Consider the following 26,039-nt stretch of genomic DNA (forward strand, 5'->3'; position numbering starts at 1 on the left):
TTACATTTAACGTCAGTTTCCTTCAAATAGAATACAGTTGGGTCTTGCTTTTGTTTGTTGAATCTGGTGTTCAGGTCATTTATATTCAATATGACTATTATATCATTTGACATAAATCTACCAGTTTACTATCTATTTATCTTATCTGTTCTTAGTTTTCCTTTTTGTCATGACTCTTGGTTAGTTGAGTAATTTTCATGATTTCATTTTATTTAGTTTTTGGTTTATTAGTTACTTCTATGTTTTTTTCATCCTAATGTTTGATTTTGAGTTTATGCTATAAACTCCAAATATATCATAGCTTTCCATAAAGTAATATGTGACTTCACATATGGTATAAAAGCTTTTTAACAGTATACTTCCAATTCCCCTTAGCAAATTGTTGTCTTTCATTTTGCTTCTACATAGTTCATAAAGATTACATTATTTGTGGTTTTAATAATTATCTTTTGAAAAGATTTGAAAATAAGATAAAAATTTCTTTATTTGTCCACACAGTTACCATTTTCTGTGCTGTCCTTCCTTATCCTTTCTTTCCACCGAAGAACTACCTTTAATATTTCTTATAATTTAGTTCTTCTAGTGATGAATTTAGGTATTTTTGTCTAAAGAAGTCTTTATTATACTTTTGTTTTTGCATGATATTCTCTCTGGGTACAGGATTCTGGGCTTGTGGCTTTTTTCTTCCAGTATCTTAAGATGTTACTCCTCTGTCTTTTGGCTTGTTTCCAACAAGAAGTCGGTCATTATTTCTATTTTTATTTCTCAATATATATAATGTGTTTCCCCATTACTGCTTTTAATATTTTCTCACTATCACCTGTTTTAAGCAATATGATTATAATGTTTTGGCACAGTTTTATTCATGCTTCTTGTTTTGGGGGCTCATTGAATTACTTAAATCTTTGGTCTTAAAGTTTTCATCAAACTTGGGCTTTTTTCGACCATTATTTCTTCAAATACTTTTTTTCTGTCTCTCACTTTCCTATCCTTCTGAGACTCCAGTTTCACAACAATAAACCACTTTAAGGTGTCACACAGCTCAGAAATGTTCTGTTTATCTTTTTTTTAGTCTTTGGAAAACTTTTGATGTTTTCTATTGCTATGTCTTCAAGTTAGTCAATCTTTGCTTCTAAAATGACTGTATTTTAACTAAGCAATGTATTTTATTACATTGTTTTATCTCTTGAAGTGTAATTTGTGTATTTCATATTAGGAAAAGAGGGTTCGCCTTGAGTAAAAGAAAAACAATCTTTAGGGACCTTAGATGCATATGTCCACATTTGCCACCTTTTTTTTTTCTATCTGATTAAAGCCTGATTTAATAGGGAAAATTATTTTCTCTACTTTCATATCAGACAACTTTGTGTATCTAAATTTTATGATTTTCAATAAGTTGCAGAAATGGAAAAAATCTATGCATTTTAAAAAATATTTTACAAGTACAGAAAAAATGTAAAATAACTTGCATTACTCATTTATGTTTTGGGTAATCCTTAATGAATCAGTTGATGGTTATAATCAGATTTGAGTAATAAAAGAAGCAGAGAAATACAGAATATTTTCATTTATCATATACTTATTTTTCTGTCTTAGAAATATTATATTAAAACCTCATAATAACATGTCCTATCTTTTTTGCTTTGCCAGACAAAACAGAAAGAAAATTACACTGTCTTGTGCCTAAGATGAAAAATTAACTGTTATGATTCCTCTGTTTATTTGTGTTTTTCTCTTATTTCCTAAATTTTAAAAAACTCAGGAATGCTAATTGCAGTTATTATACATTTGGGGAAATAAAAAAGAGTAAGTTTTCCTTCAATGTAAGTATTTACATTTGGGGAAATAAAAAAGAGTAAGGTGTCCTTCAATGTAAGTATTTGATCTAAAAGGATAAAAACAAGCCAGAATAGGACAGCACATGCATTAAGTCCTATACAATGAAGAAAAGAAACTAGTGAGCCATGATTTAGAGTGTTTTTAAATATTTAAAAATGTACAAAAATATGGATAATGAACAAAAAGCCATAAAATATTTGAGTGTTTTTAAATTATAATTATTAGTGATAGCTGTATGTTTTATAATTTTCTCTAAGATGCAGAGACAACCACCATTAATGTAGACATAGATGTATCTAAGAAATCTCAAAGTAATTACCCTCAACCACCTACTTTCCTCAAATATTCTTGTCTTATGCATTTTTTTCATACTGAATGACGTTGATATAGCATAGAGATGTGACATTTACTATAACAAAAAACATACCTCTATGTGGTTTATACACATACATGGCTATTATCAAGTTCCAAGCTCATATAGAAACATCTCTGTGACATATACATATTAATTTCAGAAAAGGTTATTTGAAATTTTTAAATTAGTTTAAGCACTTACCCAAATTTGTCAAAGTTATTACAGGCTGCATGAAAGATGATTATACTGTAGATAATTTATACTATAAATATTTGTATTCAATCCACTAACAGCTTCTCCAACCTCTGTCATAAATATAAAATAATACTAGTTTATAACTGGGCATGATTTTTTATACAAAAGGAGGAGGTAATTGCTTCTCATCATATATAGTATGTCTTTCAAGTGTTTTTAGAAAATAAGGTTAAAAATTCACTGTAATGCAAAAATAAAGATAATATCAAGAGAATCAGCATAATAAAAAGTTGACTTTTTTTAAAGTAGAAAAATCTAGTGAGCATGGAATAATAATAAAAAAAAGCATTAAAAATGATAAAACATACATAGCTTTGAATCCAGCAGAGTTTAGAAAAACAATGAAATAGGCCAGGCGCGGTGGTTTACGCCTGTAATCCCAGCACTTTGAGAGGCTGAGGCGGATGGATCACGAGGTCAGGAGTTCATGATCAGCCTGGCCAAGATGGTGAAACCCCGTCTCTACTAAAAATACGAAAAAATTAGCCAGGCATGGTGGCATGCGCCTGTAATGCCAGCTACTCCAGAGACTGAGGCACAGAATTGCTTAAACCTGGAGGGGCAGAGGTTGAAGTGAGCCAAGATCGCGCCACTGCACTCCAGCCTGGGCGACAGAATGAGACTCCATTCAAAATAAATAAATAAATAAAAACAATGAAATAATATTAAAAACAACTTGATTTCAATGATTTTACAAAGATGAATGGAATGTACGTATTTCTGGAAATATATAACTTTCCAAAAGAGAAAGAATAGAAAATTCGAAAGGCAATAGCCAATAAAAAAAATTGAAACAATAGTTAATATTATTTTAACAACGACAACCACAAAACAGTAGGCCCTGAAGTTTTCATAGATAAGAACCACCATACATTCAAGAAAAATTATTATTCAAAATTTTTACAAAATTTTCTAAACAGAAAAAAAAAAGAGAATAATCTCTATGGTAGTTTGTAGTATGGTTCCTAACTTTTCTTTCACACTCTAGAATAAGATGCTACACCCACACTCTATTCATATGGTTTTCCCATGGACTTTAGGCTTGGCTGTGTAAAGATCACGTCCCAGGGACTGGCTGCTCTCTAATCTGGTCCTGGCTTGAGGAGACATGTGGAACCCAGCTGAGCACAGGGCAGGGCAGCTTGGCTGCAGCCAGCCTGCAGACTGCCAGACAAGAAATAAGTATTTGTTACTCAAGCCACTTAGATTCTGGGGTTACTTGTTATCAGAATATAAATTGATGGATACAGTTGCCCACTCATTCTATGAGATAGTGTAACCTTGAAACACAAAGCTAAAAGGAAGAAGAAGCTAGAAGCTAAAAGACAGTAAAATCCTAAGTAAAATACTAGCAACTTAGTGATTTTTTCTTTTTCTTTTCTTTTTTAGACAGAGTCTTGCTGTCGCCAGGCTGGAGTGCAGTGGCATGATCTCGGCTCACTACAACCTCCGCCTCCCAGGTTCAAGTGATTCTCCTGCCTCAGCCTCCTGAGTAGCTGGGACTACAGGCACATGCCACCACACCCAGCTGATTTTTGTATTTTTAGTAGAGATGGGGTTTTACCATATTGGCCAGGATTGTCTGGATCTCCTGACCTTGTGATCCACCCGCCTCAGCCTCTTAAAGTGCTGGGATTACAGGTGTGAGCTGCCGCGCTCGGCCCAGTAATGTTTAAAGAAGATTGTACATCATAACCAGTTTTGTTTTATCCCAAGAATTCAAAGTGGCTTAGCATTGGAAAATCTATAAATATGACTCAACATATTAAAAGATTAATGGAGAAAATTCATATAACTGAAAACATGCAGAGTACACTTTTAATAACAGGCAATATTTATTCAAATAACAAAGAAATCTCTTAGTAAAATAACAATAGAATGCCAACATTGTGGTCTGTGGTAAAGCATTAGAAACATTCTATCTAAAAACTGTGAAAAAGACAACTATACTCAATAATATCATTTCTATTCACCAGTGTATTCAAGGTATTAGCACAATCAGACAATAAAAAGACAGAAGAGATTGTAGAAGATGAAACAAAACAATTCATATAGAAGATAATATGATTGCTTGCAATAGAAAACCCAAATATGATTCACAGATTAAAAATGGAACTAATGGTAATAAAATATATCTGGACTTCTGGTTTTCAATCCAGCACATAAGGTACTTGGAAGTCATTATTCTGTCTTAACAAGTAAAAAGCTGAATAAATGGAAGAACCAGCAACTCTTCTTGTATTTATCAAAGAAGGTAGGTTGTACAGCAAACCACTGCCCCCAAAGCTGGAGTGACGGCCAGGTGAATACAGAGAATCACAGCTTACCAGATCGGAAACCCACAAGCAGAGATCCTGCATGAACTGGTATCAGAGTAGGGAAACCTGAACTGGAACTGACAAATTGCTGGAGACTCAGTGCAGACCAGCCTGGCAAAGAAAACCCTCAGGAAGCCCAGTCCTGGGAGGACCATGCTTTTGTGAGTTTTACCTAAAAAAGCTCCAACAGGTCCTCACAGTGAATTTTGGAGGAAAATCTCACACTTGAGGCAAGGGGAGGGACAAAATAACCATTTTGAAACACCCCACAGCCTTCTGTTCTTAACAAGACCTGTCCTCAAGCAAAACAGTTTTACCAGAGCCTTGCCTGGTGGGGTTTTATCAAAGACTAACTGACCTACGGAAAGGGGTTATTCAACTCCAGTCACTGCAGCCATTCTGGCCCACTTAAAGAGGAGAGAAACCTGAGAAGCACACACAAAGTTTACAACTGAGGGGCACAAGCTCACCAAAGACTAAAACCTAATCACAGGACTATAGAACACTTCCCCTCCTCAGGTGCCTTACTACCACACAACTAAAGGACTATGCCATGGAGTCTGGGTTTCAAAAAATTACAGCGCATACAAAGGCAAAACACAGGATTTTATGAGACTGAACAAATATCAGAACCACACTCCAACATGGCAGGGATGATAGAATTATTAGTCTGTGAATTTAAAAGAAGTGTGATTCACACACTAAGGGCGCTAACAGCTAATGGAAAAAGTAGACAACATGCAAGAACAGATAGATAACATAAGCAGAGATATGGATATTCTAAAAAAGAATGGATATGCTACTAAAGAACAAAAAAGAACCATTACAATCAAAAATACTGTAACAGAAATAACAAACAGCTTTGATGGGCTCATTAGTACTCAACACACGGTGGAGGAACTAATCCCTGTGCTTCAGGATATGTCAGTAGATACTCCAAAACTGAAGATAAAGAGAAAAAAGAACTGAAAAAATTTGAACAGAATATCCAAGAACTGTGAGACAACTACAGAAGATCTAACATATATGTAATAGAATACAAGGAGAAAAAAGACAGAAAAGAACAAAAGTAATATTTTATGCAATGATGATTAAGAATTTTCCCAAGCTAAAGTCAGACATTAAGCCACAGATCCAGGAAGCTGAGTGAACACCAAACAGACGTAATATGAAAAAACTACACCTAGCCATATCATATTAAAACTTAAGAAAATCAGAGACAAAGAGAACAATCTTTAAAGAGGCCAGAGGGAAAAAACTTCGCCTTATCTATATAAAAGAGATAAGAATTACATCTGACTTCTCAGAAAAATGCAAATAGGAAGAAGCTGGAGTGAAATAATCAAAATGTTTAGATAAAAACCCACTAACCCAGAATTTTGTAGCACATAAAATTATACTTCAGAAGTGAAAAAAATTTAAGACTTTCCACACAAACAAAAACTTAGGGGACTTGTTGTCACACACTTGCCTTGCAAGAAGTGTTAAAAGAATTTCTTCAGACAGAAAGAAAGTGATATCGATCAGAAACACAGATGTCACCCCAATCAAAATCCCAGAAAGTTGAATTGTGGGAATCAACAAATTGATTCTAAAGTTACCTGGAGAGGCACAAGACCTAGAATGGCCAACACACTATTGAAGGAGAGCAAAGTCAGAGGACTGACACTATAGGACTTCAGAATTTACTGTAAAACTACAGTCATCAAGACAGGGAAGTATTAGAAAAAGAAATTGACAAGTAGATTAATGGAACAGAATAGAGAGCCCAGAAACAGACCCATAGAAATATAATCAACTGATCTTTGACAAAGAGCAAAGGCAATACAATGGAGAAAAGATAAACTTTTCAACAAATAGTGCTGTAAGAATGGGACATCTACATGCCAAAACAACAACCACCACAAAAATAAACACATGGAGACATAGATCATACACCCTTCACAGAAATCAACTCAAAATGAATTACAAACCTACATGTTTTATGGATATGAAGATGCCATATTGTAAAGAATCCCCTAAATTGATCTACAGATTTAATGCAATGAACATCCCCACAGAGTTTGTTAAGGAAATGTTCAGGATGATTCTAAAATTTATATGGAAGAACAAAAAACACGAAGAGCCATGACTTCTTAAGAAGTATAAGCTGGGAGACCTTGCTATACCAGCGATAAAGACTTCATATAAAGTTATGATAATTAAGAAATCGTATAGTGTGGATAGCTATTGACCAATGAAACAAAATAGTGATCTCAGAAACAGATTCAGGCTTGTATTTAAACTTGACTTACAAGATAGGAGACATTGTATGTCCTTGGAGAAAGGGCGCCTAATTCAGTAAGTGATGCTGGGACACTGAAACAGAAGTGATAGTAGATCTCTACTTTACACCATAAACAAGAATTATTTATTGATAGACTAAAGGTGAAAATGTGAAAGGGAAAAAATAAACTTCTAGAAGAAATAGAGGAAACTATTGTTTACATCAAGTTAGAAAAGCATTTCTTCAACAAGAGAAATAGGCATAAACCATAAAGAGAAGGATGAATAAATTCAATTTTATCAAAATTAATAATGTCTTAAAATATTTTATTTTATTTAAAATTGTTTTTATTACTGCTCCTTTCAGAGCAGGGGTCATCCATGGGCAGTGTGCCCGGAGTAGCTCAGAATTAATAACTTGTTCATGAAAAAATTGCTAAAACATGAAAGGACAAGTAACAAAGTGGAGAAAGATATTTGAAACACAAATAATTAAGTACTAATATTCTACACACATATACACACATGTACTGAATATGATGTATAAAATTTCCAGTAATTCAGTCATAAAATGGCAAAGAACTTAAAAAGAAAATGGGTAGGCATTTCACAGGAAAGGAAACATAAATGCTCAATAAATATGAAAAGATGCCCAACTACAGGAACACACATTAAAATCACAAAGCATATCATTTCCTGCCACCATGTTCACAAAAATTAAAATGGTTGGTAAGTCAGATGTTGATTAATGTATTTCTTTGCTAGGGCTGCCATAAATTACTACAGATTGGGTGGACATTTATTTTCTTACAGCTCTAGAAGCTGGTACTACAAAATCAAGCTTCAGGCAGGGTTGGTTTCTCATGAGGCCCACCTTCCTGCCTTGCAAATGGCTACCTACCCACTGTATCATCACATGGCCTTTCCTCTGTGTGCACATGAGGAGAGAGGTATCCAGGGCCTATTCCTCTTTCTATAAAGATATCAGTCCTATCAGATTAGGGTCCCCTTCCTTATGACTTCATTTAACCTTAATCACCTCCCTAAAGGTCCTGTCTCCAATTACAGTCACACTGGGGATTGATACTTCAACATATGAGTTCTAGGGGACACAATTCAATCCATAACACTAAGAATATGAAACAATGGAAACTCATAATTTCCTGGTGGTGGTGGTTTGTGTGGTATATTGCTTTAGCAATTTTAGAAAACATTTTCAGACTTCAGCCAACAACCACAGACTATACATTATTCTCAGCACACAGAACATATTCTAAGATTAGCCACATGCTACAAAGCAAGTCTCAACAAATTCAAATAAATTGAAATCATACCAAGCATCTTTTCAAACCACAGTGGAATAAAAATATAAATCAATAACAAGAGGAACTCTTAAAATCACACAAATATATAGAAACTAAAAAATGTGCTCTTGAATGACTTCTGGGTAAACAAATAAAATTAAGGCATAAATAAAAAAATTATTTGAAACAAATGAAAATAGAGACACAACATATCAAAATCTCTGGGATGCAGCAAAAGCAGTGTTAAGAGGAAAGTTTACAGCACTACATGCCTACATCAAGAAGATAGAAAGATCTCAAGTTCAAAATCTAACATTTCACATAAACAAACTAGAAAAACAAGAACAAACTAAACCCAAACCTGTAGGAGAAAAGAAATAATTAAAATCAGAGCACAACTACATGAAAATAAGACCAAATAACATATAAAGGCTCATCAAAACAAAAAGGGGTGTGTGTGTGTGTGTGTGTGTGTGTGTGTGTGTGTGTTTTCTGAAGAATAAACAATATTGGTAGATCGCTAGCTAAAGAAGCAAAGAAAAAAGGAGAGAAAATCCAAACAAGCACAATCAAAAATGACAAAGGTGACATTATAACCAATCCCACAAAAATACAAAAGATCCTCAGAGATTATGATGAGCATCTCCATGAGCACAAACCAGAAAATCTAGAGGAAACAGCTGAATTGCTGGAAACATACAACCTCTCAAAATTTAATGATGAAGAAATTGAAACCCTGAGCAATTCAATAACGTGTTACTAAACTGATTCAGTAATAAAAAACCTACCAAACAAAAAAAGCCCTGCACCACATGGATTCATAGGAGAATTCTATCAGACACACAAAGAAAAGCTGGGACCAATCCTACTGAAACTATTACAAAAAATTGAGGAGGAGGGATTCCTCCGTAACTCATTCTACAAAATCAGCATCATCCCAATTCTAAAATTAGTCAAAGACACAACAAAAAAAGAAAACTACAGGTCAATATTCCTGATGAACACAGATGCAAACATCCTCAACAAAATACTAACAAAACGAAACTAGTCACACAGCCGAGAGATAATCCACCACGATCAAGTGGGCTTTATTCCTGGGATGCACCATTGGTGCCAAATAAGCAAATCAACAAATGTGATTCACCATATCAACAGAATGAAAAACAAAAAACATATAATCATCTCAATAGGCACAGAAAAAGTTTTCAATAAAATCTAAAATCTCTACAAGATAAAAATCCTCAACAAACTAGGCGTGAACGAACATACCTTAAAATAATAAGAGCACTGATGACAAACCCACAGCCAACATCACACTAAGCAGTCAAAAGTTGTAAGTATTTCCCCTAAGAACTTGAAAAAGACAAGGTTGTCCACTTTCACCAGTCTTATTAAACATAGTACTGGAAGTCCTAGGCACAGCAATCAGGCAAGGGAAGGAAATAAAAGACACCCCCAAATGAAAAAAGGAAGTCAAATTGTTTCTCTTTGCTGATGATATAATTTTATATCTAGAAAACCCTAAATATTCCACCAAAAAATTTCTGGATCTAATAAATGATTATAGTAAAATTGCAGGATACAAAATTAATTTACAAAAATCAGTTACATTTCTACATGCCAATAACGTTTATCCTGAGAACTAAATCAAGAATATAATCCCATTTACAATAGCTGCAAAAAGAATATAATACCTAGGAATACGTCTAACCAAGGGGGTGAAAGATCTCTACAAGGAGAACTGCAAAACACTGCTGAAAGAAATCATAGACAACACAAACAAATGGAAAAGCATTCCATGTTTGTGGATTGGAAGAATTAATATAATTAAAATGTCCATACTGCCCAAAGCAACATACAGACTCAATGCAATTTCTGTCAAATTACCAACATCATTCTACACAGAACTAGAAAAATACTATCCTAAAATTAATATGGAATAAAAAAAGAAAGCCCAAATAGCCAAAGCAATGCTAAAGCAAAAAGAACAAGCTGGCGGCATCGTATTACCCAACTATACTAAAGGCTACAGTAACAGAAGAGCATAATGATGGTATAAAAATAGACACATAGAATATGGAACAGAATAAAGAACCCAGAAATAAAGCTGTATACCTAAACCCAACTGATCTCTGACAAGGTCGACAAAAATAAACAATGGGGTAAGAACTCCCTATTCAATAAATGGTGTTGGAATAACTAGCTAACCACATGCAGAAGAATGAAATTAGACCTCTACTTCTTACCGTATCCAAAAATAACTCAAGATGGGTTGAAGACTTAACTGTAAGACCTCAAACTATTACACTTCTTACGATCACCCTATGCAAATAATTTATGATTAAGTCCCAAAAAACAAGTGCAACAAAAATAAATATTGACAAGTGGGACCTAATTAAACTAAAGAGCTTCTGCACAGCAAAAGAAACTATCAAAAGAATAAACAGACAGCCTACAAAATGGGAGAAAATATTCACAAACTATGTATTTGACAAAGGACTATGCTCAGAATCTATAAGGAATTTAAACAAATTTATAAGCAAAAAACAAATAACCACATTAAAAAGTAGGCAAAGAATATGAATATACACTTCTCAAAAGAAGATATACAAGTGGCCAACAAACATGAAAAAATGCTCAACATCACTGATGATTAGATAAACCCAAATCAAAACCACAATGAGATACCATCTCACACCAGTCAGAATGGCTGTTATTAAAAAGCTGAAAAATAACATGTCAGCAAAGTTGCAAAGAAAAGAAATGCTCATACGCTGTTGGTGGGATTGTAAGTTAGTTCAGCCCCTGTGGAAAGCAGTTCGGAGACTTCTCAAAGAACTAAAACAGAATTGCCATTTGACCCAGTGATACCATTACTGAGAATATACATAAAGGAAAATAAATTGTTCTACAAAAAGACACATGCAGTTGTATCCTTTTCATAGCATTATTCACAATATCAAAGACATGGAATCAACCTAGATGCCTATCAGTAGTGAATTGGATTAAAAAAATGTGGTACATATACACCACAGAATACTATGCAGCTATAAAAAGAATAAAATCATGTCCTTTGCAGCAACATGGATACAGTTGGAAGCTATCATCGTAAAATAATTGACACAAACAGAAAACCAAATACTGCATGTTCTCACTTACAAGTGGGGGCTAAACATTGGGTACACATGGAAGTAAAGATGGGAATAGAAGACACTGAGGACTCTAAAAAGTGGGGAGGGAGGGAGAGCAAAAGAGTTAAAAACCTCCTTTTTGGGTACTCTGTTCACTATTTGAGTGAGGGGTTTACCTGAAGCCCACATCTCAGCATCACACAATGTACTCCTGTAATAACCTGCATGTGTACCCACTAAGTCTAATTTTAAAAAAAATAATTAAAAGTAAGTAAATTAATGAGCAAACAACTTACTGTGAAAACATTTACCACCAAACAAACAAAAACCAGAACAAAAAAAGAACATTTTGACAATACCTAAAGCGTTAAGGTTGTGCATTCTCCATGGCTTAGCAAGAGCCTGGCATGAGCACTCTTTGGCATGAGCATTTCATAAATTTGCTAGATTTAGCAAATAACAATGTAGACCACCTATTTAAATTTAATTCCAATGATATGACAAAGTAAATTTTACCAGAAGTATGTCCCAAATATTGCATGAGACATCATTATATTTTTAAAATTATTTGCTGTTTCTCTAAAATTCTATTTTAATTGGGTGTCGTATAGTTTCTTTGGCAACTCTAGAAATTTATTTACATGTGCACAGGAAACATGTACAAGATTGCACACTGTAGCATTGTTTGTAATACAAAAACGAGTGAACAAACTGGAAACAAACACGCATTTGTTAACTGGAAATGGTATAAATAAACTGTGGGATATTTAAAAGCAAACGTGTCTCAAATGTGTTACACCCGTCTTCTAGATGAATGTCATGAACTTGACATGGAGAAGAAAAAAGCAAGTCACAGAAGAAATACACATAGACTAATTCCACAGATGTAACTTCAAAGTTATATAAAGGAAATAGTTCATTTTTAAAGATTTGTTTAAATGTGGGACTACAATGCAGCTATGCAAGGGGAAGATGAACACAAAATTCAAGATAGCTATCACTTCTGGGGAAGGCAAAGCATAAGACATGATAGCACATAGGGTACTTTGAAGGTGTGGCTACTATTTTTTTTCTGGGCACATGAGTTTATATTTTATCTTTATAATTTTTTAAACACATATTCACATGTATATGTCTGTGTGTATATGCATATATCTGTATTCTTCTGAATGTCTGAAACAACTTTATAGGAAATGAAATATCCTGAGACCAGGTGCGGTGGTTCATGCCTGTAATCCCAGCACTTGGGGAGGCCGAGGCAGGCGGATCACCTGAGGTCAGGAGTTTGAGACCAGCCTGACCAACATGGAGAAACCCCGACTCTACTAAAAATACAAAATTAGCCGGGAGTGGTGGTACATGTCTGTAATCCCAGCTACTCGGGAGGCTGAGGCAGGAGATCTCTTGAACCCAAGAGGCGGAGGTTGCAGTGAGCCGAGGTTGCACCACTGCACTCCATCCTGGGCAACAAACGCGAAACTCCATCAAAAAAAAAAAAAAGAAAGAAATGAAATATCTTATTTAATAAGAGCTTTAGTAAATACGTTTTTTCATTTATTTCTGAATGAATAAATGTAAATCAGAATTATATGCATATGTATGTATATTTTATTCATTCATTTCTGAACTAATATATGCCAGACCTTGTTCTAGGGAGTCCATCCTACCTATTCAGAACGACATTTCTCTCATTAAGTCCTCACTTGTTGCGTGGACTTGCTCCATGCCTGCTATGGAGAAGTAACTTATCAGTGATAATTGGTATCATGATCACAAGTCCCTGAAGGGTAAGTAGATTGCCTTAGGCAGCATAGTTAATAAATTGTGAATCCAGGATGGAACCTAGGTCTGATTTCAAAGTCCAGGTCTTTTTTCCAGTAGATTTTATGTCTAAAGCCTTCCACTCTAAGGAACAAAATGTCCTCAAGCACTCTTTGTTAGTTAAGTTGAACTTCTATATTCACAGTCATTAAATGTATCATATTATGGAGAGATAATAAAATAGTATAGGAATGGAAAATACCAGAGTGCATCATACATAATAAGGGTAATTACTATTACATCAATTTTTTTTTGTTTTCATATCTGTGTCTATGTGCATAATATAATTCATACTATGGGTCGTAGTCAAAACATTTGCAGGCCTCTAAAATAGAGAAATCATTCTTTCCTCCTCATCCAACTTTTCCTAATTTTCTCCTAATTGTACTTTTAACAAGACTAAAAAATAGAAAGCCAACGCAGAGTATGGACATCTTTCAGTTGACCTACCAATAATTCCAATTTTTAAAGTCTCCCAAACTGACTTCATTAGCTCTTCCAACATTCCCTGCCTTGCTGAAGGGCCGCATCAGTTCACACATAGAGATGGTATTCTATTTTCCTGTATTGTCTTCCCCAACAGTTGACTTTTTGTGCTGCCACCATCATTGAACCTCTTCTAGTAAAGCCTGTCAAAATAGGTCTCTCAGTCTCCTGTTTTTGTTTCTGTTTATCTTTTAATCATTTTAAATTGCTTCACTTCGCTATAGAAGACTGAACTTTCTGAAGGGCACATTTGATAGTGTTACTCCTCTGCTTACAGCTTTATAAGTTTCCTTATGTTCAAAATGGGGTTCAAACTCCTTGGCAGTACACAGAATCCTTGCCCCACCCTGTTTCTGCCCGCTTTGTAACATTTCCTTCACTCCCTCTCCAACAACAATCGGCCACTGTGGACTGTCTCCAGTTCCCCTAGCGCATCATACCCGCTATCATCTCGACTACTGAGTGCCTGACCTCAACAGTCTCTGACAAGCCCAACCTAGGTTAGGATACTCTACACTTTTCTTTTTCACATCATGTGAAGGGATTTGAATGACATTCTCTTGTTTACTCATCTCTACCATCGTTAACTGGCCTGCAAGCTCCTTGAGGTCATGGATGGAGATTGGTTCGCTCCATCATCCCAACATCTAGCCCAGTTCCAGAAGCATGGTCGATATGGGGATTGATTGAAAAAAAAATATGCAAATAAATTCACAATGAATTCTAAAAAAATTAATTCTGAAAGATTTTGGATCAGGTCATCTGTAACTGGTTATTCAAAACTGATCTCGCATTACGCAGCTTTTGTGAATATGCACCCTTCAATGATAACAGCAGTTCTGAAACAGTTCTCAGAGGTATATAAATAAACAGTGGAATTACACAGTGGTGGGTTGTTTAATCTTTTCCGGAATCATACTGATCCTACCAGTGGATGGAGGACTTTTCCATGGTAACATTCCTCTGAACACAAAAGATCTCTGCACTCTGAAAGCAACCACTTAGGGATGATACTCCTGCCAACTCCAAGTCCTGATTAGCTGGAACCTTGGATGGAAAAGAGTGCCCACAGAACAAGTGATACCTCGTGTTCTATTTATTGATGAGATGAAAAGAAGACACAAACTGTGACTTGTATACCTCTGCATTATAATCATTGCCACAAAAGACCAGTAAACAATACCTGCTCTAAGTAAGAAACTAAATGCAACAAATACATTCTTTATTTTTAAATAATGAAACAATAGTAAAGTCAACTGACTCTGAGGTCCCTTCGTCCTCCTCAAAGATTCCGTGCCTCCTACTTACATACAAATTTACAATTTATAAGGGTAAATATTGGATAAGTCTCTAACACTCTTTGAACACCCAGAATTGCTGGGAAACTCAAGCACTAATAGGAGTACAGAGAGGCAGAAAGAGATAAAATGTAAATAGTAATCTATTGCTATAGCTTTTATGCTCCAGCATTAAAAAGATAGAAAAATACAAGGCACAGTGAAGTCTAATCAGTAATTAAGGTATTACAAGTGCCCAGAAACCCATAGACTTAAATATTTTATTTTAGACATATTCAATTTAGATCCTCCGTTTTGGAGAAATTTGGATGCAAACCAGGAATAAAGGTTTTTGTGAAATGGTAAATAGCAGGATTGTTCTGTCCATAATTTCTAAAATTCATCACAATACTTTGGAAATTGTTGGAAGGAATCATTATATAAAAGCTCTATGAAATGGGTTACCCCTTTGTGGGGTTAAAATCCATAAATTCCAAAAATGAAATAAAGTAATTCATTTAACAAATGTGTATAGAGTGCCTATAATGTGCCAGGCAATGTTCTAGAGTTTTGAGATATACAGTGAGCAAACAATGCTCTCAACTCTCTGGAGCTTATATGCTAGTTATTCTAGTGGGGGAGGCAAGACAATAAGAACATAAAAAATGAGAGTAAAGGATACAGTATAAATCAGAAAGTGATGATACTATGGCAAAAAAAGAAAAAAAAACTAAATAAAAGAATCAGGAGATGAGAGTAGGGAGATAGCCTGCTATTTTGAATACACTGGTTGAGAAGGTGCCATGGAAAACAAGAGTTAAGTGAAAATTGAACAGAGGTAAGGAAATTAGCTATGAAGATATCTGGAAAGAAGTCTTCTGAGCAAAGTAAACAGTTAGTGAATTCTCAGTTTGTTGCAGGAACAAGAGAGAGGCTAGAATGACCAGCATGGTAGTTATTTTATTGGTTAAGCTAATGAAATGGAATCTTAGTGCTTTATCAAAACAGAAACTGTTTTTTTGCTCACATAAAGTCCAGTAGGAGAAGAGGCAGTAACTCTGCTTCACTCAAAAGCCCAGGCTGATGGTGGTTCTGTTATTGTCAACATGTGACTTTCAAGGTCACTCTAGACATTGATATCCAGCAGGTAGTAGAAAAGAATATGAAAGATTTCAAGAGGTTTTAATAGGCCAGGGTTGGGGTGGCTAACTGTCCTTGTTTTCTCAGCATTGAGGGGTTCTCACAGGATGTGGGGCTTTCAGTGTTAAAACCAGGACAGTCCTGAGCAAACCAGAATGGTTGGCGACTGTAGGCTGGGCCTAGAAGTGTATCGTGATGAGCCACATGCCATGGCCAGAAGTCAGTTACACAACCTCACATGATACAAAGGGGCTTAGAAACTGCAACCTAACTGAGTACCAGAACAGAGGAAACAAAGTCAGATGAGAATGGGGAACAGATTGCAAGGGATGGGCCACTGGAAGGACCTTGTGTTTTATTCTGAGAAGGGAAGAAATGACGAGGAAAGGATTAATGTCTTAGTTATTGTACTTTTTTATTTGATAATACACATATCATTTTTTAAATACTAGGCACTCATAAGAATTCACAAATATTTAAGTAATTTAATCCTCTTAACAACCTTACACAGTAAATACCCCTATTACTCCCATTTTACAGAGGAGGAAACTGAGGCACAGAGAGGCTCGCTAACTTGCCCTAAACTGTTGAACTGTAGGTGATGAAGCTGGCATTCAATCCAGGTAGTCTGAATAAAGCCTGCGTGCTTTTAATCACCTCAATATTCACCACCAATATAATTTCCATTGTTTTTCAGGATCCTCAGGAATGGAAGCAATAAATGTGACTTGTCTATTATTGGCCCATTACATCCAAGAGCAGCCTTTCCTCTCCTGTATGTGGTTCTGTCATTCCCCAAGGTGGGCCCACCCTCCCCATTAATATCTCTTCTCCAGGGGATTGGTGGCCAGAAGCAAGAACCACGGTGTACAACTTGTGGTGGATGAAGCAACAGAGAAGGAAGAGGAATAAGATACTTTTACAACAATCTCAAAGGCCTCTGCCCACTACTGACTCCCAATATCTTTTTTATTTTTTTCTCCTTATTTCATGTCAGATTAAGTTCTTTTTTCTACGTATACATTTAGAGGGTACAAGTGCAATTTTGTTACATGGATATATTGTCTACTGGTGAAGTCTAGGCTTTTAGTGTAGCTATCACCCAAATACAAATTACATTGAACCCATTAAGTAATTTTTACCCTTCACCCTACTTCTACCCTTCTGAGTCTCCAGTCATGATTATTCCATACTCTATGTCCATGTGTACATGTTATTTAGCTCCCACTTACAAGTGAGAACATGTGGTATTTGACTTTCTGTTTCTGAGTTACTTCATTTAAAATAATGGCCTCTAGTTCTATCCATGTCGCTGCAAAATACATGGTTTCATTCTTTTGGTGGCTGAGTAGTATTACGCACACATACGCCCACACCACATTTTCTTTAAATTTTCTTGCCTAACAATATGGAACTTTTGCATTAAATTCATATACATGTTGCTTTATTATAATTTACTTAAATATAATTTCATAATTTAGGCTCATGCTTTCATGAATGTTTTAAATAATAGTGTCTAAATGTTGGAAAATCCTGCCATCTGCTAGCATATACTATCAGTTTGAAAACAAGGTAAAGTAAGCTCTGTGAATATGTTGAGTAAACATTCATTCTCTCTCACAACCAAAAAGTGTTAAAGACATCAAAAGATAAATATGATACATAGTACATTTCCTAAATAACCTTTAAAAAATGAGATGCTCTGGAAAAAATCATGGTGATAGCAGTGTTAAATACCAGCAGATGGAAAAAAAATATTTAAAAAACAAACCAGACTAGGGCGAGACAGTCAGAAAAACTCAATATGAGCAACAAAATAAAAAAGCATACTAATCTTGGAATTAGGAACTGGGTAAGAAATAGATCTCCTTGGGAGCTGATTACAGAATGATTACCAAGGTCAGATTACACTTCCTATCAAGTCTCCATCAGGTAAATTGATGGGTTTCAGTTGATCTCTGCAAAAACAAACAAACAAACAAGAAAAGACAAAAACAAAACTCATTTAGCAATTTTTGTCATTAGATAAAACAAGATGTATTTATATATGGAGAATGAAGCAGGTTCATTGCTCACATAATTTTTAAGAATAAAATAATGGGAATTCACCTCTTGTAAGCTTGAATATTATAAATATTTCTAGTAGGAGTGTGGAATTGCTAAAACTTCCTTCTGAGGACTGAACTGAGTATTTAATTACTTGGATACATTGGCAGCAGTGCAAGGATATAATTAGTGTGCTTTTATTTCATTTATAAATTAAGAGGAAGATGCCTTTCCAAACCTGATTAGTGAGTTATGGACTGGGCTTCAGGGCAGACAGTAAATCTAATGAATATAAGAATATACTTCCTTTTATCAGCGGATTATTACCAGAAAATAAAGGAATTAAGAGAAATTCATGGAGCTTATAACATTAATGAACTTCATGTAAAATGAAATTTATTGGTAGCTTTTAGTAACCAGGTACAAACAGATTTGAAACAGGAGTTAAGCAGTGCAGACGCAATTTTCTTATTTCAGACTCATATTCTGGGGAAAAACATGTTTACATAAATCTCAAAATTCTTAGTCTCTAAAATAAGAGTATGTCAGATGATATATTGAGGTTGAAAAAAATGATTAAAAGTTATATTTGTATGTATTTAAAACTTATTAAATTATATATTATATTGTATTACACTGCTATCTATATATACATATATATTCTATATATATTATATTGCATAGTTTATATGATTTATCAGTGTTGAAATACTTGTATATAATTTATAAATAACCAAATATACATATATTTGGATTAAGTTCTCAGTTTTTAAAAATGTATAAGGCATATAATTCAAAAAATGAGGACTTACTGAATGTCACATGATACTTTTCTTATTTTTTTATACATTGGTATCTTTAGCTACTTTGATGTGAGAATGAAATAAGTAAATTATCCCCAAAGGGGCAAGAGAGTAACAGCTAGAGGAGAAATATTCCTGCTCCATACAATGATACAAAACAGTTTTTGTGCATTAGCAGCAAGTGGTCCAGCTGCCCCATTGCACACCCTTAGCCTACCTCTGATTTCAGTGGCAACTATGGGCACAGTTCAGTGGGAGCTCAGACTCACAGTGACAGTTGCCACTTCCAACCTGGCCTCAGTCTTTACTACTTTCTGCCCCTCGGTCTTCCCCAAACCACGTTTCACTTAAAAAAAAAAATAATCAAGGAGGGGACAATTAAATGTCATTGTCTATGTACATTTGTTTTATTAGGGAATGGATGTTGGCAATGATTAGGTATTTCTGGTTTAACAATATGGGAATGAATAATTTATTTTTATTTTATGCTATTATTTTTAGAGACAAGGTTTTACTCTGTTGCCAAGACTGAAGTGCAGTGATGTGATAATAGCTCACTGCATCCTTGAACTCCTGGGCTCAATCCTCCTATCTCAGCCTCCCAAATAGCCGGGACTACAGTGGCATGCCACCATGACCAGCTATTTTTTTTAAATATGTAGAGATAGGCACATGAAAAAATGCTCATCATCACTGGCCATCAGAGAAATGCAAATCAAAACCACAATGAGATACCATCTCACACCAGTTAGATTGGCGATCATTAAAAGGTCAGGAAACAATAGGTGCTGGAGAGGATGTGGAGAAACAGGAACACTTTTACACTGTTGGTGAGACTGTAAACTAGTTCAACCACTGTGGAGGACAGTATGGTGATTCCTCAAGGATCTAGAACTAAAATACCATTTGACCCAGCCAAACCCTTACTCCTACTGGGTACATAGCCAAAGGATTATAAATCATGCTGCTGTAGAGACACATGCACACAAATGTTTATTGTGGCACTATTCACAATAGCAAAGACTTGGAACCAACCCAAATGCCCATCAATGATAGACTGGATTAAGAAAATGTGGCATGTATAAATATATACCATGGAATACTATGCAGCCATAAAAAAGGATGAGTTCATGTCCTTTGTAGGGACATGGATGCAGCTGGAAACCATAATTCTCAGCAAATTATCACAAGGACAGAAAACCAAACACCACACGTTCTCACTCAGAGGTGGGAACTGAACAATGAGAACACTTGGACACAGGAAGGGGAACATCACACACCAGGGCCTGTCATTGGGTGGGGGAGGGGGGAGGAATAGCATTAGGAGAAATACCTAATGTAAAGGACGAGTTAATGGGTGCAGCACACCAACATGGCACATGTATACATATGTAACAAACCTGCATGTTGTGCACATGTACCCTAGACCTTAAAGTATAATCATAATAAAAAAAAGAAAAAAGTTGAGTAAAGGCTTATTAGTCCACAGCACTTCCCTGAAACCTGAAGAAGACATAGGAGAAGGCTCTTGGTAGGAAAGAGAGAAGGTTAGAATGTGAGTGAGAATAAAAAAAAAATGTAGAGACAGAGTCTCACTATTTTGCCTAGGCGGGTCTCACTATTTTGCCTAGACTGGTCTCAAACTCCTGGCCTCAAGCCATCCTCTGCTTCCCAAAGTGCTGGGATTACAGTCGTGAGTCACTTGCCTAAGTTGGTATGAATTATTTAAATAATAAGTAAACATAAACTGCAGGTTCCAAATATTGTTTATGTGAGCACACAGCACTCTTTTTTCAGGATTAACCAGGTACTTTCAAACTAAACTTTTAGTCAATAAGATAACTTGTGAGTGTTTTTGTAAGTAAAATGTTGGAATAGCTGTGAGTGGAAAACATGGTCAATTTAAGACATCACCAATAATGCGTTTGGAATGAATGGTTCTTCCAGAAAATGAATCAGTTGCAAAATCCAACTAGCTGATTGTGCATGTGCCCAGTGTAGCTCTTCAACATTGCTCAGCTTTGTATGGGAGCCATACTGAACTTTAAGGATGTGCTCATCTTACATAACATAATAGACTCCTTGAAAATGATTTAATTATGTGTAAAAATGAACATCCATAGAAATATATATGATCTTACTGATACAAACTAAAGAAAGGATTTGCATTTTGCATCAAATCTCAGCCTGTTCCAGAGAACCTAGCAGCAGTAGGCCACTGACTATACCTTTACAATCACCAAGGTTGGCGTTTCTAAAAGAGTAAAGAGTAACATCTCTATACTCTACTGGCTATGGAGGCTTTATAGCCTTACTCGCAGAAGAAATGATGTTGGTTGAGCCTTTCTGTCTTATTTGCTCTTGTTTTTCATTTTCTATGCTTATATTTTAATCTTTCTTTCATCTTTGGCTTTTTGCATTTGCACACTGCTGAGTGGGAGACAGTACCCTCTAATCTATTTTGGAAAAACAAGGCTCCTCTTTTTATCTTTAGTAAGCTGTACTTGAGCTGTCTTCATCTGTGCCCGGCTTACTTTCCAAGTGCTCCTCTATCTTCTGGATTGAGCTCACTGTGCTTCTGTTTAGTGATACATTTGGGGTTTCACATAATACTCAGGCCTGCTAGTCTTTGAGGGATCCACCAAGAGCAGCACAGCTGTAGAATCATGATCTCACCCAGAGCACCTTTTTTGTACTTGTCAGCCAACTTGGCCATCCCTACCATTTTGATCTCAAAGCCAATTTCCAGTTGGTTCTAAACAAAGTTCTCAGTTCTTTGGTCCTATTCAACCAATGTAAGATTTTCATGTAGAGGGGAAAAATTATGCTTTAAAAATACAAAATTTATAAAGAATTTCATTTTAACAGTTTCATTTATTATTAATAGTAGTAACAGTATTTTTTCCAAATTACTATTTATGAAAATCTTTAAATGTGTTTTATCATTTAAATTAACACAAGTAATCTTATGAGATACATTTTTTTTTGCATTTTACAAATGCAGAGTGTCATAATTACTTTTAGCAATTCTTAAGTTGAATTACATTTTCCATGGATCACACAAGACACTACTTCAATCTGCTTGTATATTTTGGTATTCTAACCTACATCTCCATTTCAAAAAGCAAACATTATAAGTCTATGAATTGTAGATGGTGGGAGATAGGTTTCTCACTATGGAAGAGACAGTTATACATAAGTAAGAAGGGAAAAATAGAATGAACCTCATATTACTGGATTAGAACCAGAGACAACAGTATGAACTAATATTTATCTTAATATTTCTACAAATGAATAGATATAGAAGTAATTATAAAGGTGTGAGTATACATAGGTCATATGTATGCATAATCTAGTAGTTCTGCCAGCTCAGAGAACCTAGAAGCAGTAACTCCCAGTAGCAATGAGCATCCCAGTGCTCAGGTCTTGGTTTCTAAAAAGAATTCTCCAGTAAAAGGAACCAGGGTTCCTTGGAGAAGTCACTAATTCTAGGACTAGGACAGGGAAAGTACAAGATGACCCTGGAGCATCCTGTAGCACCAGAAAGTAAGGAAGTGCTCAAAAAACAACAGCATGGAGCATGTCAAAGGGGCACAAGAGCCATCATCAAAGAGCTCCCAATATCTAAAGCAGAAATAATTCAGATGAAAAAGAAACAAATGACGCATTACCCAAAGAATAAAATAAATATGAATCCATAATACTTTTTAAATGATTGAATAAATAAATACATTGTAGAGAAAGGATACATTTTCCTTAAAGAATAATTATTAAAACTATAGGTAGGTACTCTCTCCTTTTCCAGGAGGTAGAACTTAATCTCTCCCCAGCTTGAGTATGGACTGGATTTAGTGAACTGGCTTCAGAAGAATAAAGTATGAAATGGAAATAGTAGTAATTTCACAGTGTAGAAATCTGGCAAACACTGTCTTAACCAAGTAATCAAAGTTAGTATCACTATGTTTTATCATGTTGATATCAAATACCTCTTCAGATACTTCAAATACTTCTGGACATAACAGAATGAGGACACCTCACCTCTGATATTCTTTCTAAAAGCCCATAACCTTAGTTTAATCATAACAAAACACACCAGACAAACCCAAATTGAGAGACGTTCTATAAAATACCTGAGCAGTACTCCTCAAAGCTATCAAGGTCATAAAAACAAAGTGACTGAGAAACTGTCCCAGAACAGAGGAGACTAAGGAGACATAAGAACTGAATGCCATGTAGTGCCCTGGATTGGACCTGGGGAAAGAAAAAGGACATTGATGGGAAAACTAATGAAACCAAAATAAAGTTTGGAGTTTAATTAATAGCAATGTATCATCACTGGTTCCTCAGTTTTGGCAAATACAGCATGGTAATGTAAAGTGCTGACATTAGGGGAACCTGAGTGAGGAGTATGAGGAAAGTGTCTCAATTACCTTTGCATTTTTTCTGTAAAAAATATTCTAAAATAATTTTATCTTAAAAAAAAACAAAGTGGAGAATTAGCATAATCATTTCTGTCAAATATCCATTTTCCACTAGCAACAGTGATAAGGTCTTCAGAGTTTGCCATGATACCTGAAGGTATTACTTTCAAGTAAGATGATGAAAGTTAACCCATTTCAAACCAAATGATTTTAGAATATCTAGTATATTAAAAAAATGCTAGAATCTCTATTTCCATTTTAATTATAGTTCTTTTTTTTCCTTAACAGAAGCTTTTGAGCAGCAGAATAAAGAGTCATGGGAAAAGTGCTCTCAATATGTATATGTTCTTAATTTTCTGAGCTCTAAATGATGCTACAACCTGGTATTTAGTGGTTGCTATTGAGGAGAAATATTTGCAAACCCATCTCTCCCCATAAGGTTCTCAAAGGAATATATTTTTCAGAAATTATTAAAGCAAGTGAAAATTTTGAGTGTCCTATCCTTACCAGAGGGGGTCTGTCTCATTGCTATAGTGGGGAGCATTCTGATGACCCGAGCCAGGACAAGTGGTTTAGGCTCATGGCCCAGGGGGAGTTTCTTCTCCTTTCCAAGGCCAAGACCAAATCTCCTCCCAGGTTCCAAAAACTGAAGTAATAAAACCATTCAAGTGTGTGATATTTGTGCATTTATGTTTTGTACCCAGAGCATCCCAAGTTTAACAAGTATGAATCTCTCCTGACTTTGGGCAGTGAGTGGGTGGCAATAGTTTCACAGCACCTTGCTTGTGCAGAAACATTTTATCTAGTCTCTGTGAGAAGGGAAGGTACTGAGGGTATTGTGAAAGCTGACTCTGTAACCATATCAGAGCAAGTGTGAAGAAGGGATGTTGTAACTGGTTAGTTTTTTACTTTTTCCCTATCCCAAATATAAAAGATGTGTTTTTATGTACTTTCTCAACATTAAGGTATTGGCTCATATGCTGATATACTGACATTTTCATGCTTTTATTAATTAGCAATTAATGTCAAAAGTGAGGAGCAGGCATTTGCAAAGAGGCCAATTAAAGACTACATCATTGTCAAAATGTCTGAAAGCCAGAAACCCAGCAGGCAAGAGAATCATGGCAGGTAATGCCCCACTGAGCTATTGTTCTTGTTCAGATCCTCTACAGTATGAACATTTGTCAAGCTGCCTTGAAAATACTTTCTCCTGGGTCGATACTGGTGGAAGTAATACAATCTTAGTCAGGTTCATGAGGAAAAAAAATTGAAAAGCAAAGCATTCAACATATATGCCTATATTTCAGTTTCTAGCAATGCTGAAGAAGTTTCTCTCATAATTAAAAAAAAAATCCACCAAGTAGACACTTAGAATAATCTAAATAAATGAGATACTTATAAATCTATTCCACATTTTTATGATGTAACCTGTTTCATCAAGAAAGCCACAAGTTTGATTTTACATTTTGGGATCTGAGAGACCTAAAGCTACATTTCCTGTTTACTACTTAATAGTTGTGTGACCTGGGAAAATTTATATTCCTTTGTTTTAACTACTTTGAATTTGAGTTTTCCTCTTCATAACATTGAGACAGCAACACATATCACCTTGTGTCACTGTGGTGACTTGATGTTAGGTTGGATTTTTTTAAAAAAAATTATTTATTTATTTGAAATGGAGTCTCACTCACTCTGTGGTCCAGGCTGGAGTGCAGTGGCTCCATCTCTGCTCACTGCAACCTCTGCCTCCTGGGTTCAAGTGATTCTTTGCCTCAGCCTCCCTCAGCCTCCCAAGTAGCTGAAACTACAGGTGCCGGCCACCACATCTGGCTAATTTTTGTATTTTTATTAGAGATGGCGTTTCGCCATGTTGGCCAGGTTGGTCTCGAACTTCTCCTCTCAAGTCATCTGCCCACCTTGGCCTCCCAAAGTGCTGGGATCACAAGCTTGAGCCACTGCACTTGGCCAGGCTGGATATCTTAAGGCATTTTTCTCCTTGCACTTTTTCTTACCTTTTCTTCTTTCTTCCTTCTGCCGTTTCCAAGTGGCTGGCTCCCTTGACTTACTTCTGTCAGGGGTTGGGGAAGGTGTGAAGCAAAAGTAGCCTGGAACTCTATCTGGATTCATCCTTCCAAAAGCAAAACTCATAGGAGAATGTACAGGCTGTGCATAGGGAGGAGAAGGAAGAAAGGAATAGATAAGAAAAGAACCTGGAAAACTTGGCAGGATAAGGATTTCCCTCAGTTTACACAAATAAACCTGTGATTGCCAGAGGGGCAGACAGAGGTCTATGAATTCTGAAAGCAGGAGGTATTCATGCAACTTTCTGGCTGCATCCAGAAAGAAAGCAAAAATCCAGAGAGGGGAGTGCCTACATGGTGAGTACAAGCTAAGGAGACCACAGAAAACTTCACAATGGCACCTGTGTCCCATGTATGGCCTGGGAGCAGCTGAGCACTATGGGACTTGAGAAGCCCTACAGGTAGGGAGGATGTGAAATTCAGTGGGACCTGTGAGGATACATTATCAGCACACAACAGTCCTCCTACTCTGTTTTTTTGTATGATCCTAGGCAGTA

The 26,039-nt window shown here is 35.7% G+C and overlaps 1 long non-coding RNA gene across 1 annotated transcript; it reads left to right on the forward strand.

Moving 5' to 3' along the window:
- The first annotated feature begins 15,689 nt into the window (after positions 1-15,689).
- On the forward strand, positions 15,690-24,584 carry LOC126961583 (uncharacterized). The gene is made up of 3 exons (XR_007728341.1): positions 15,690-15,889; positions 16,889-16,991; positions 24,478-24,584. It is a non-coding gene; the product is annotated as an uncharacterized LOC126961583 (long non-coding RNA).
- The last annotated feature ends 1,455 nt before the right edge of the window (positions 24,585-26,039 follow it).

The sequence above is a fragment of the Macaca thibetana genome, chromosome 8, assembly GCF_024542745.1.
Source record: "Macaca thibetana thibetana isolate TM-01 chromosome 8, ASM2454274v1, whole genome shotgun sequence".
NCBI lineage: Eukaryota > Metazoa > Chordata > Mammalia > Primates > Cercopithecidae > Macaca > Macaca thibetana.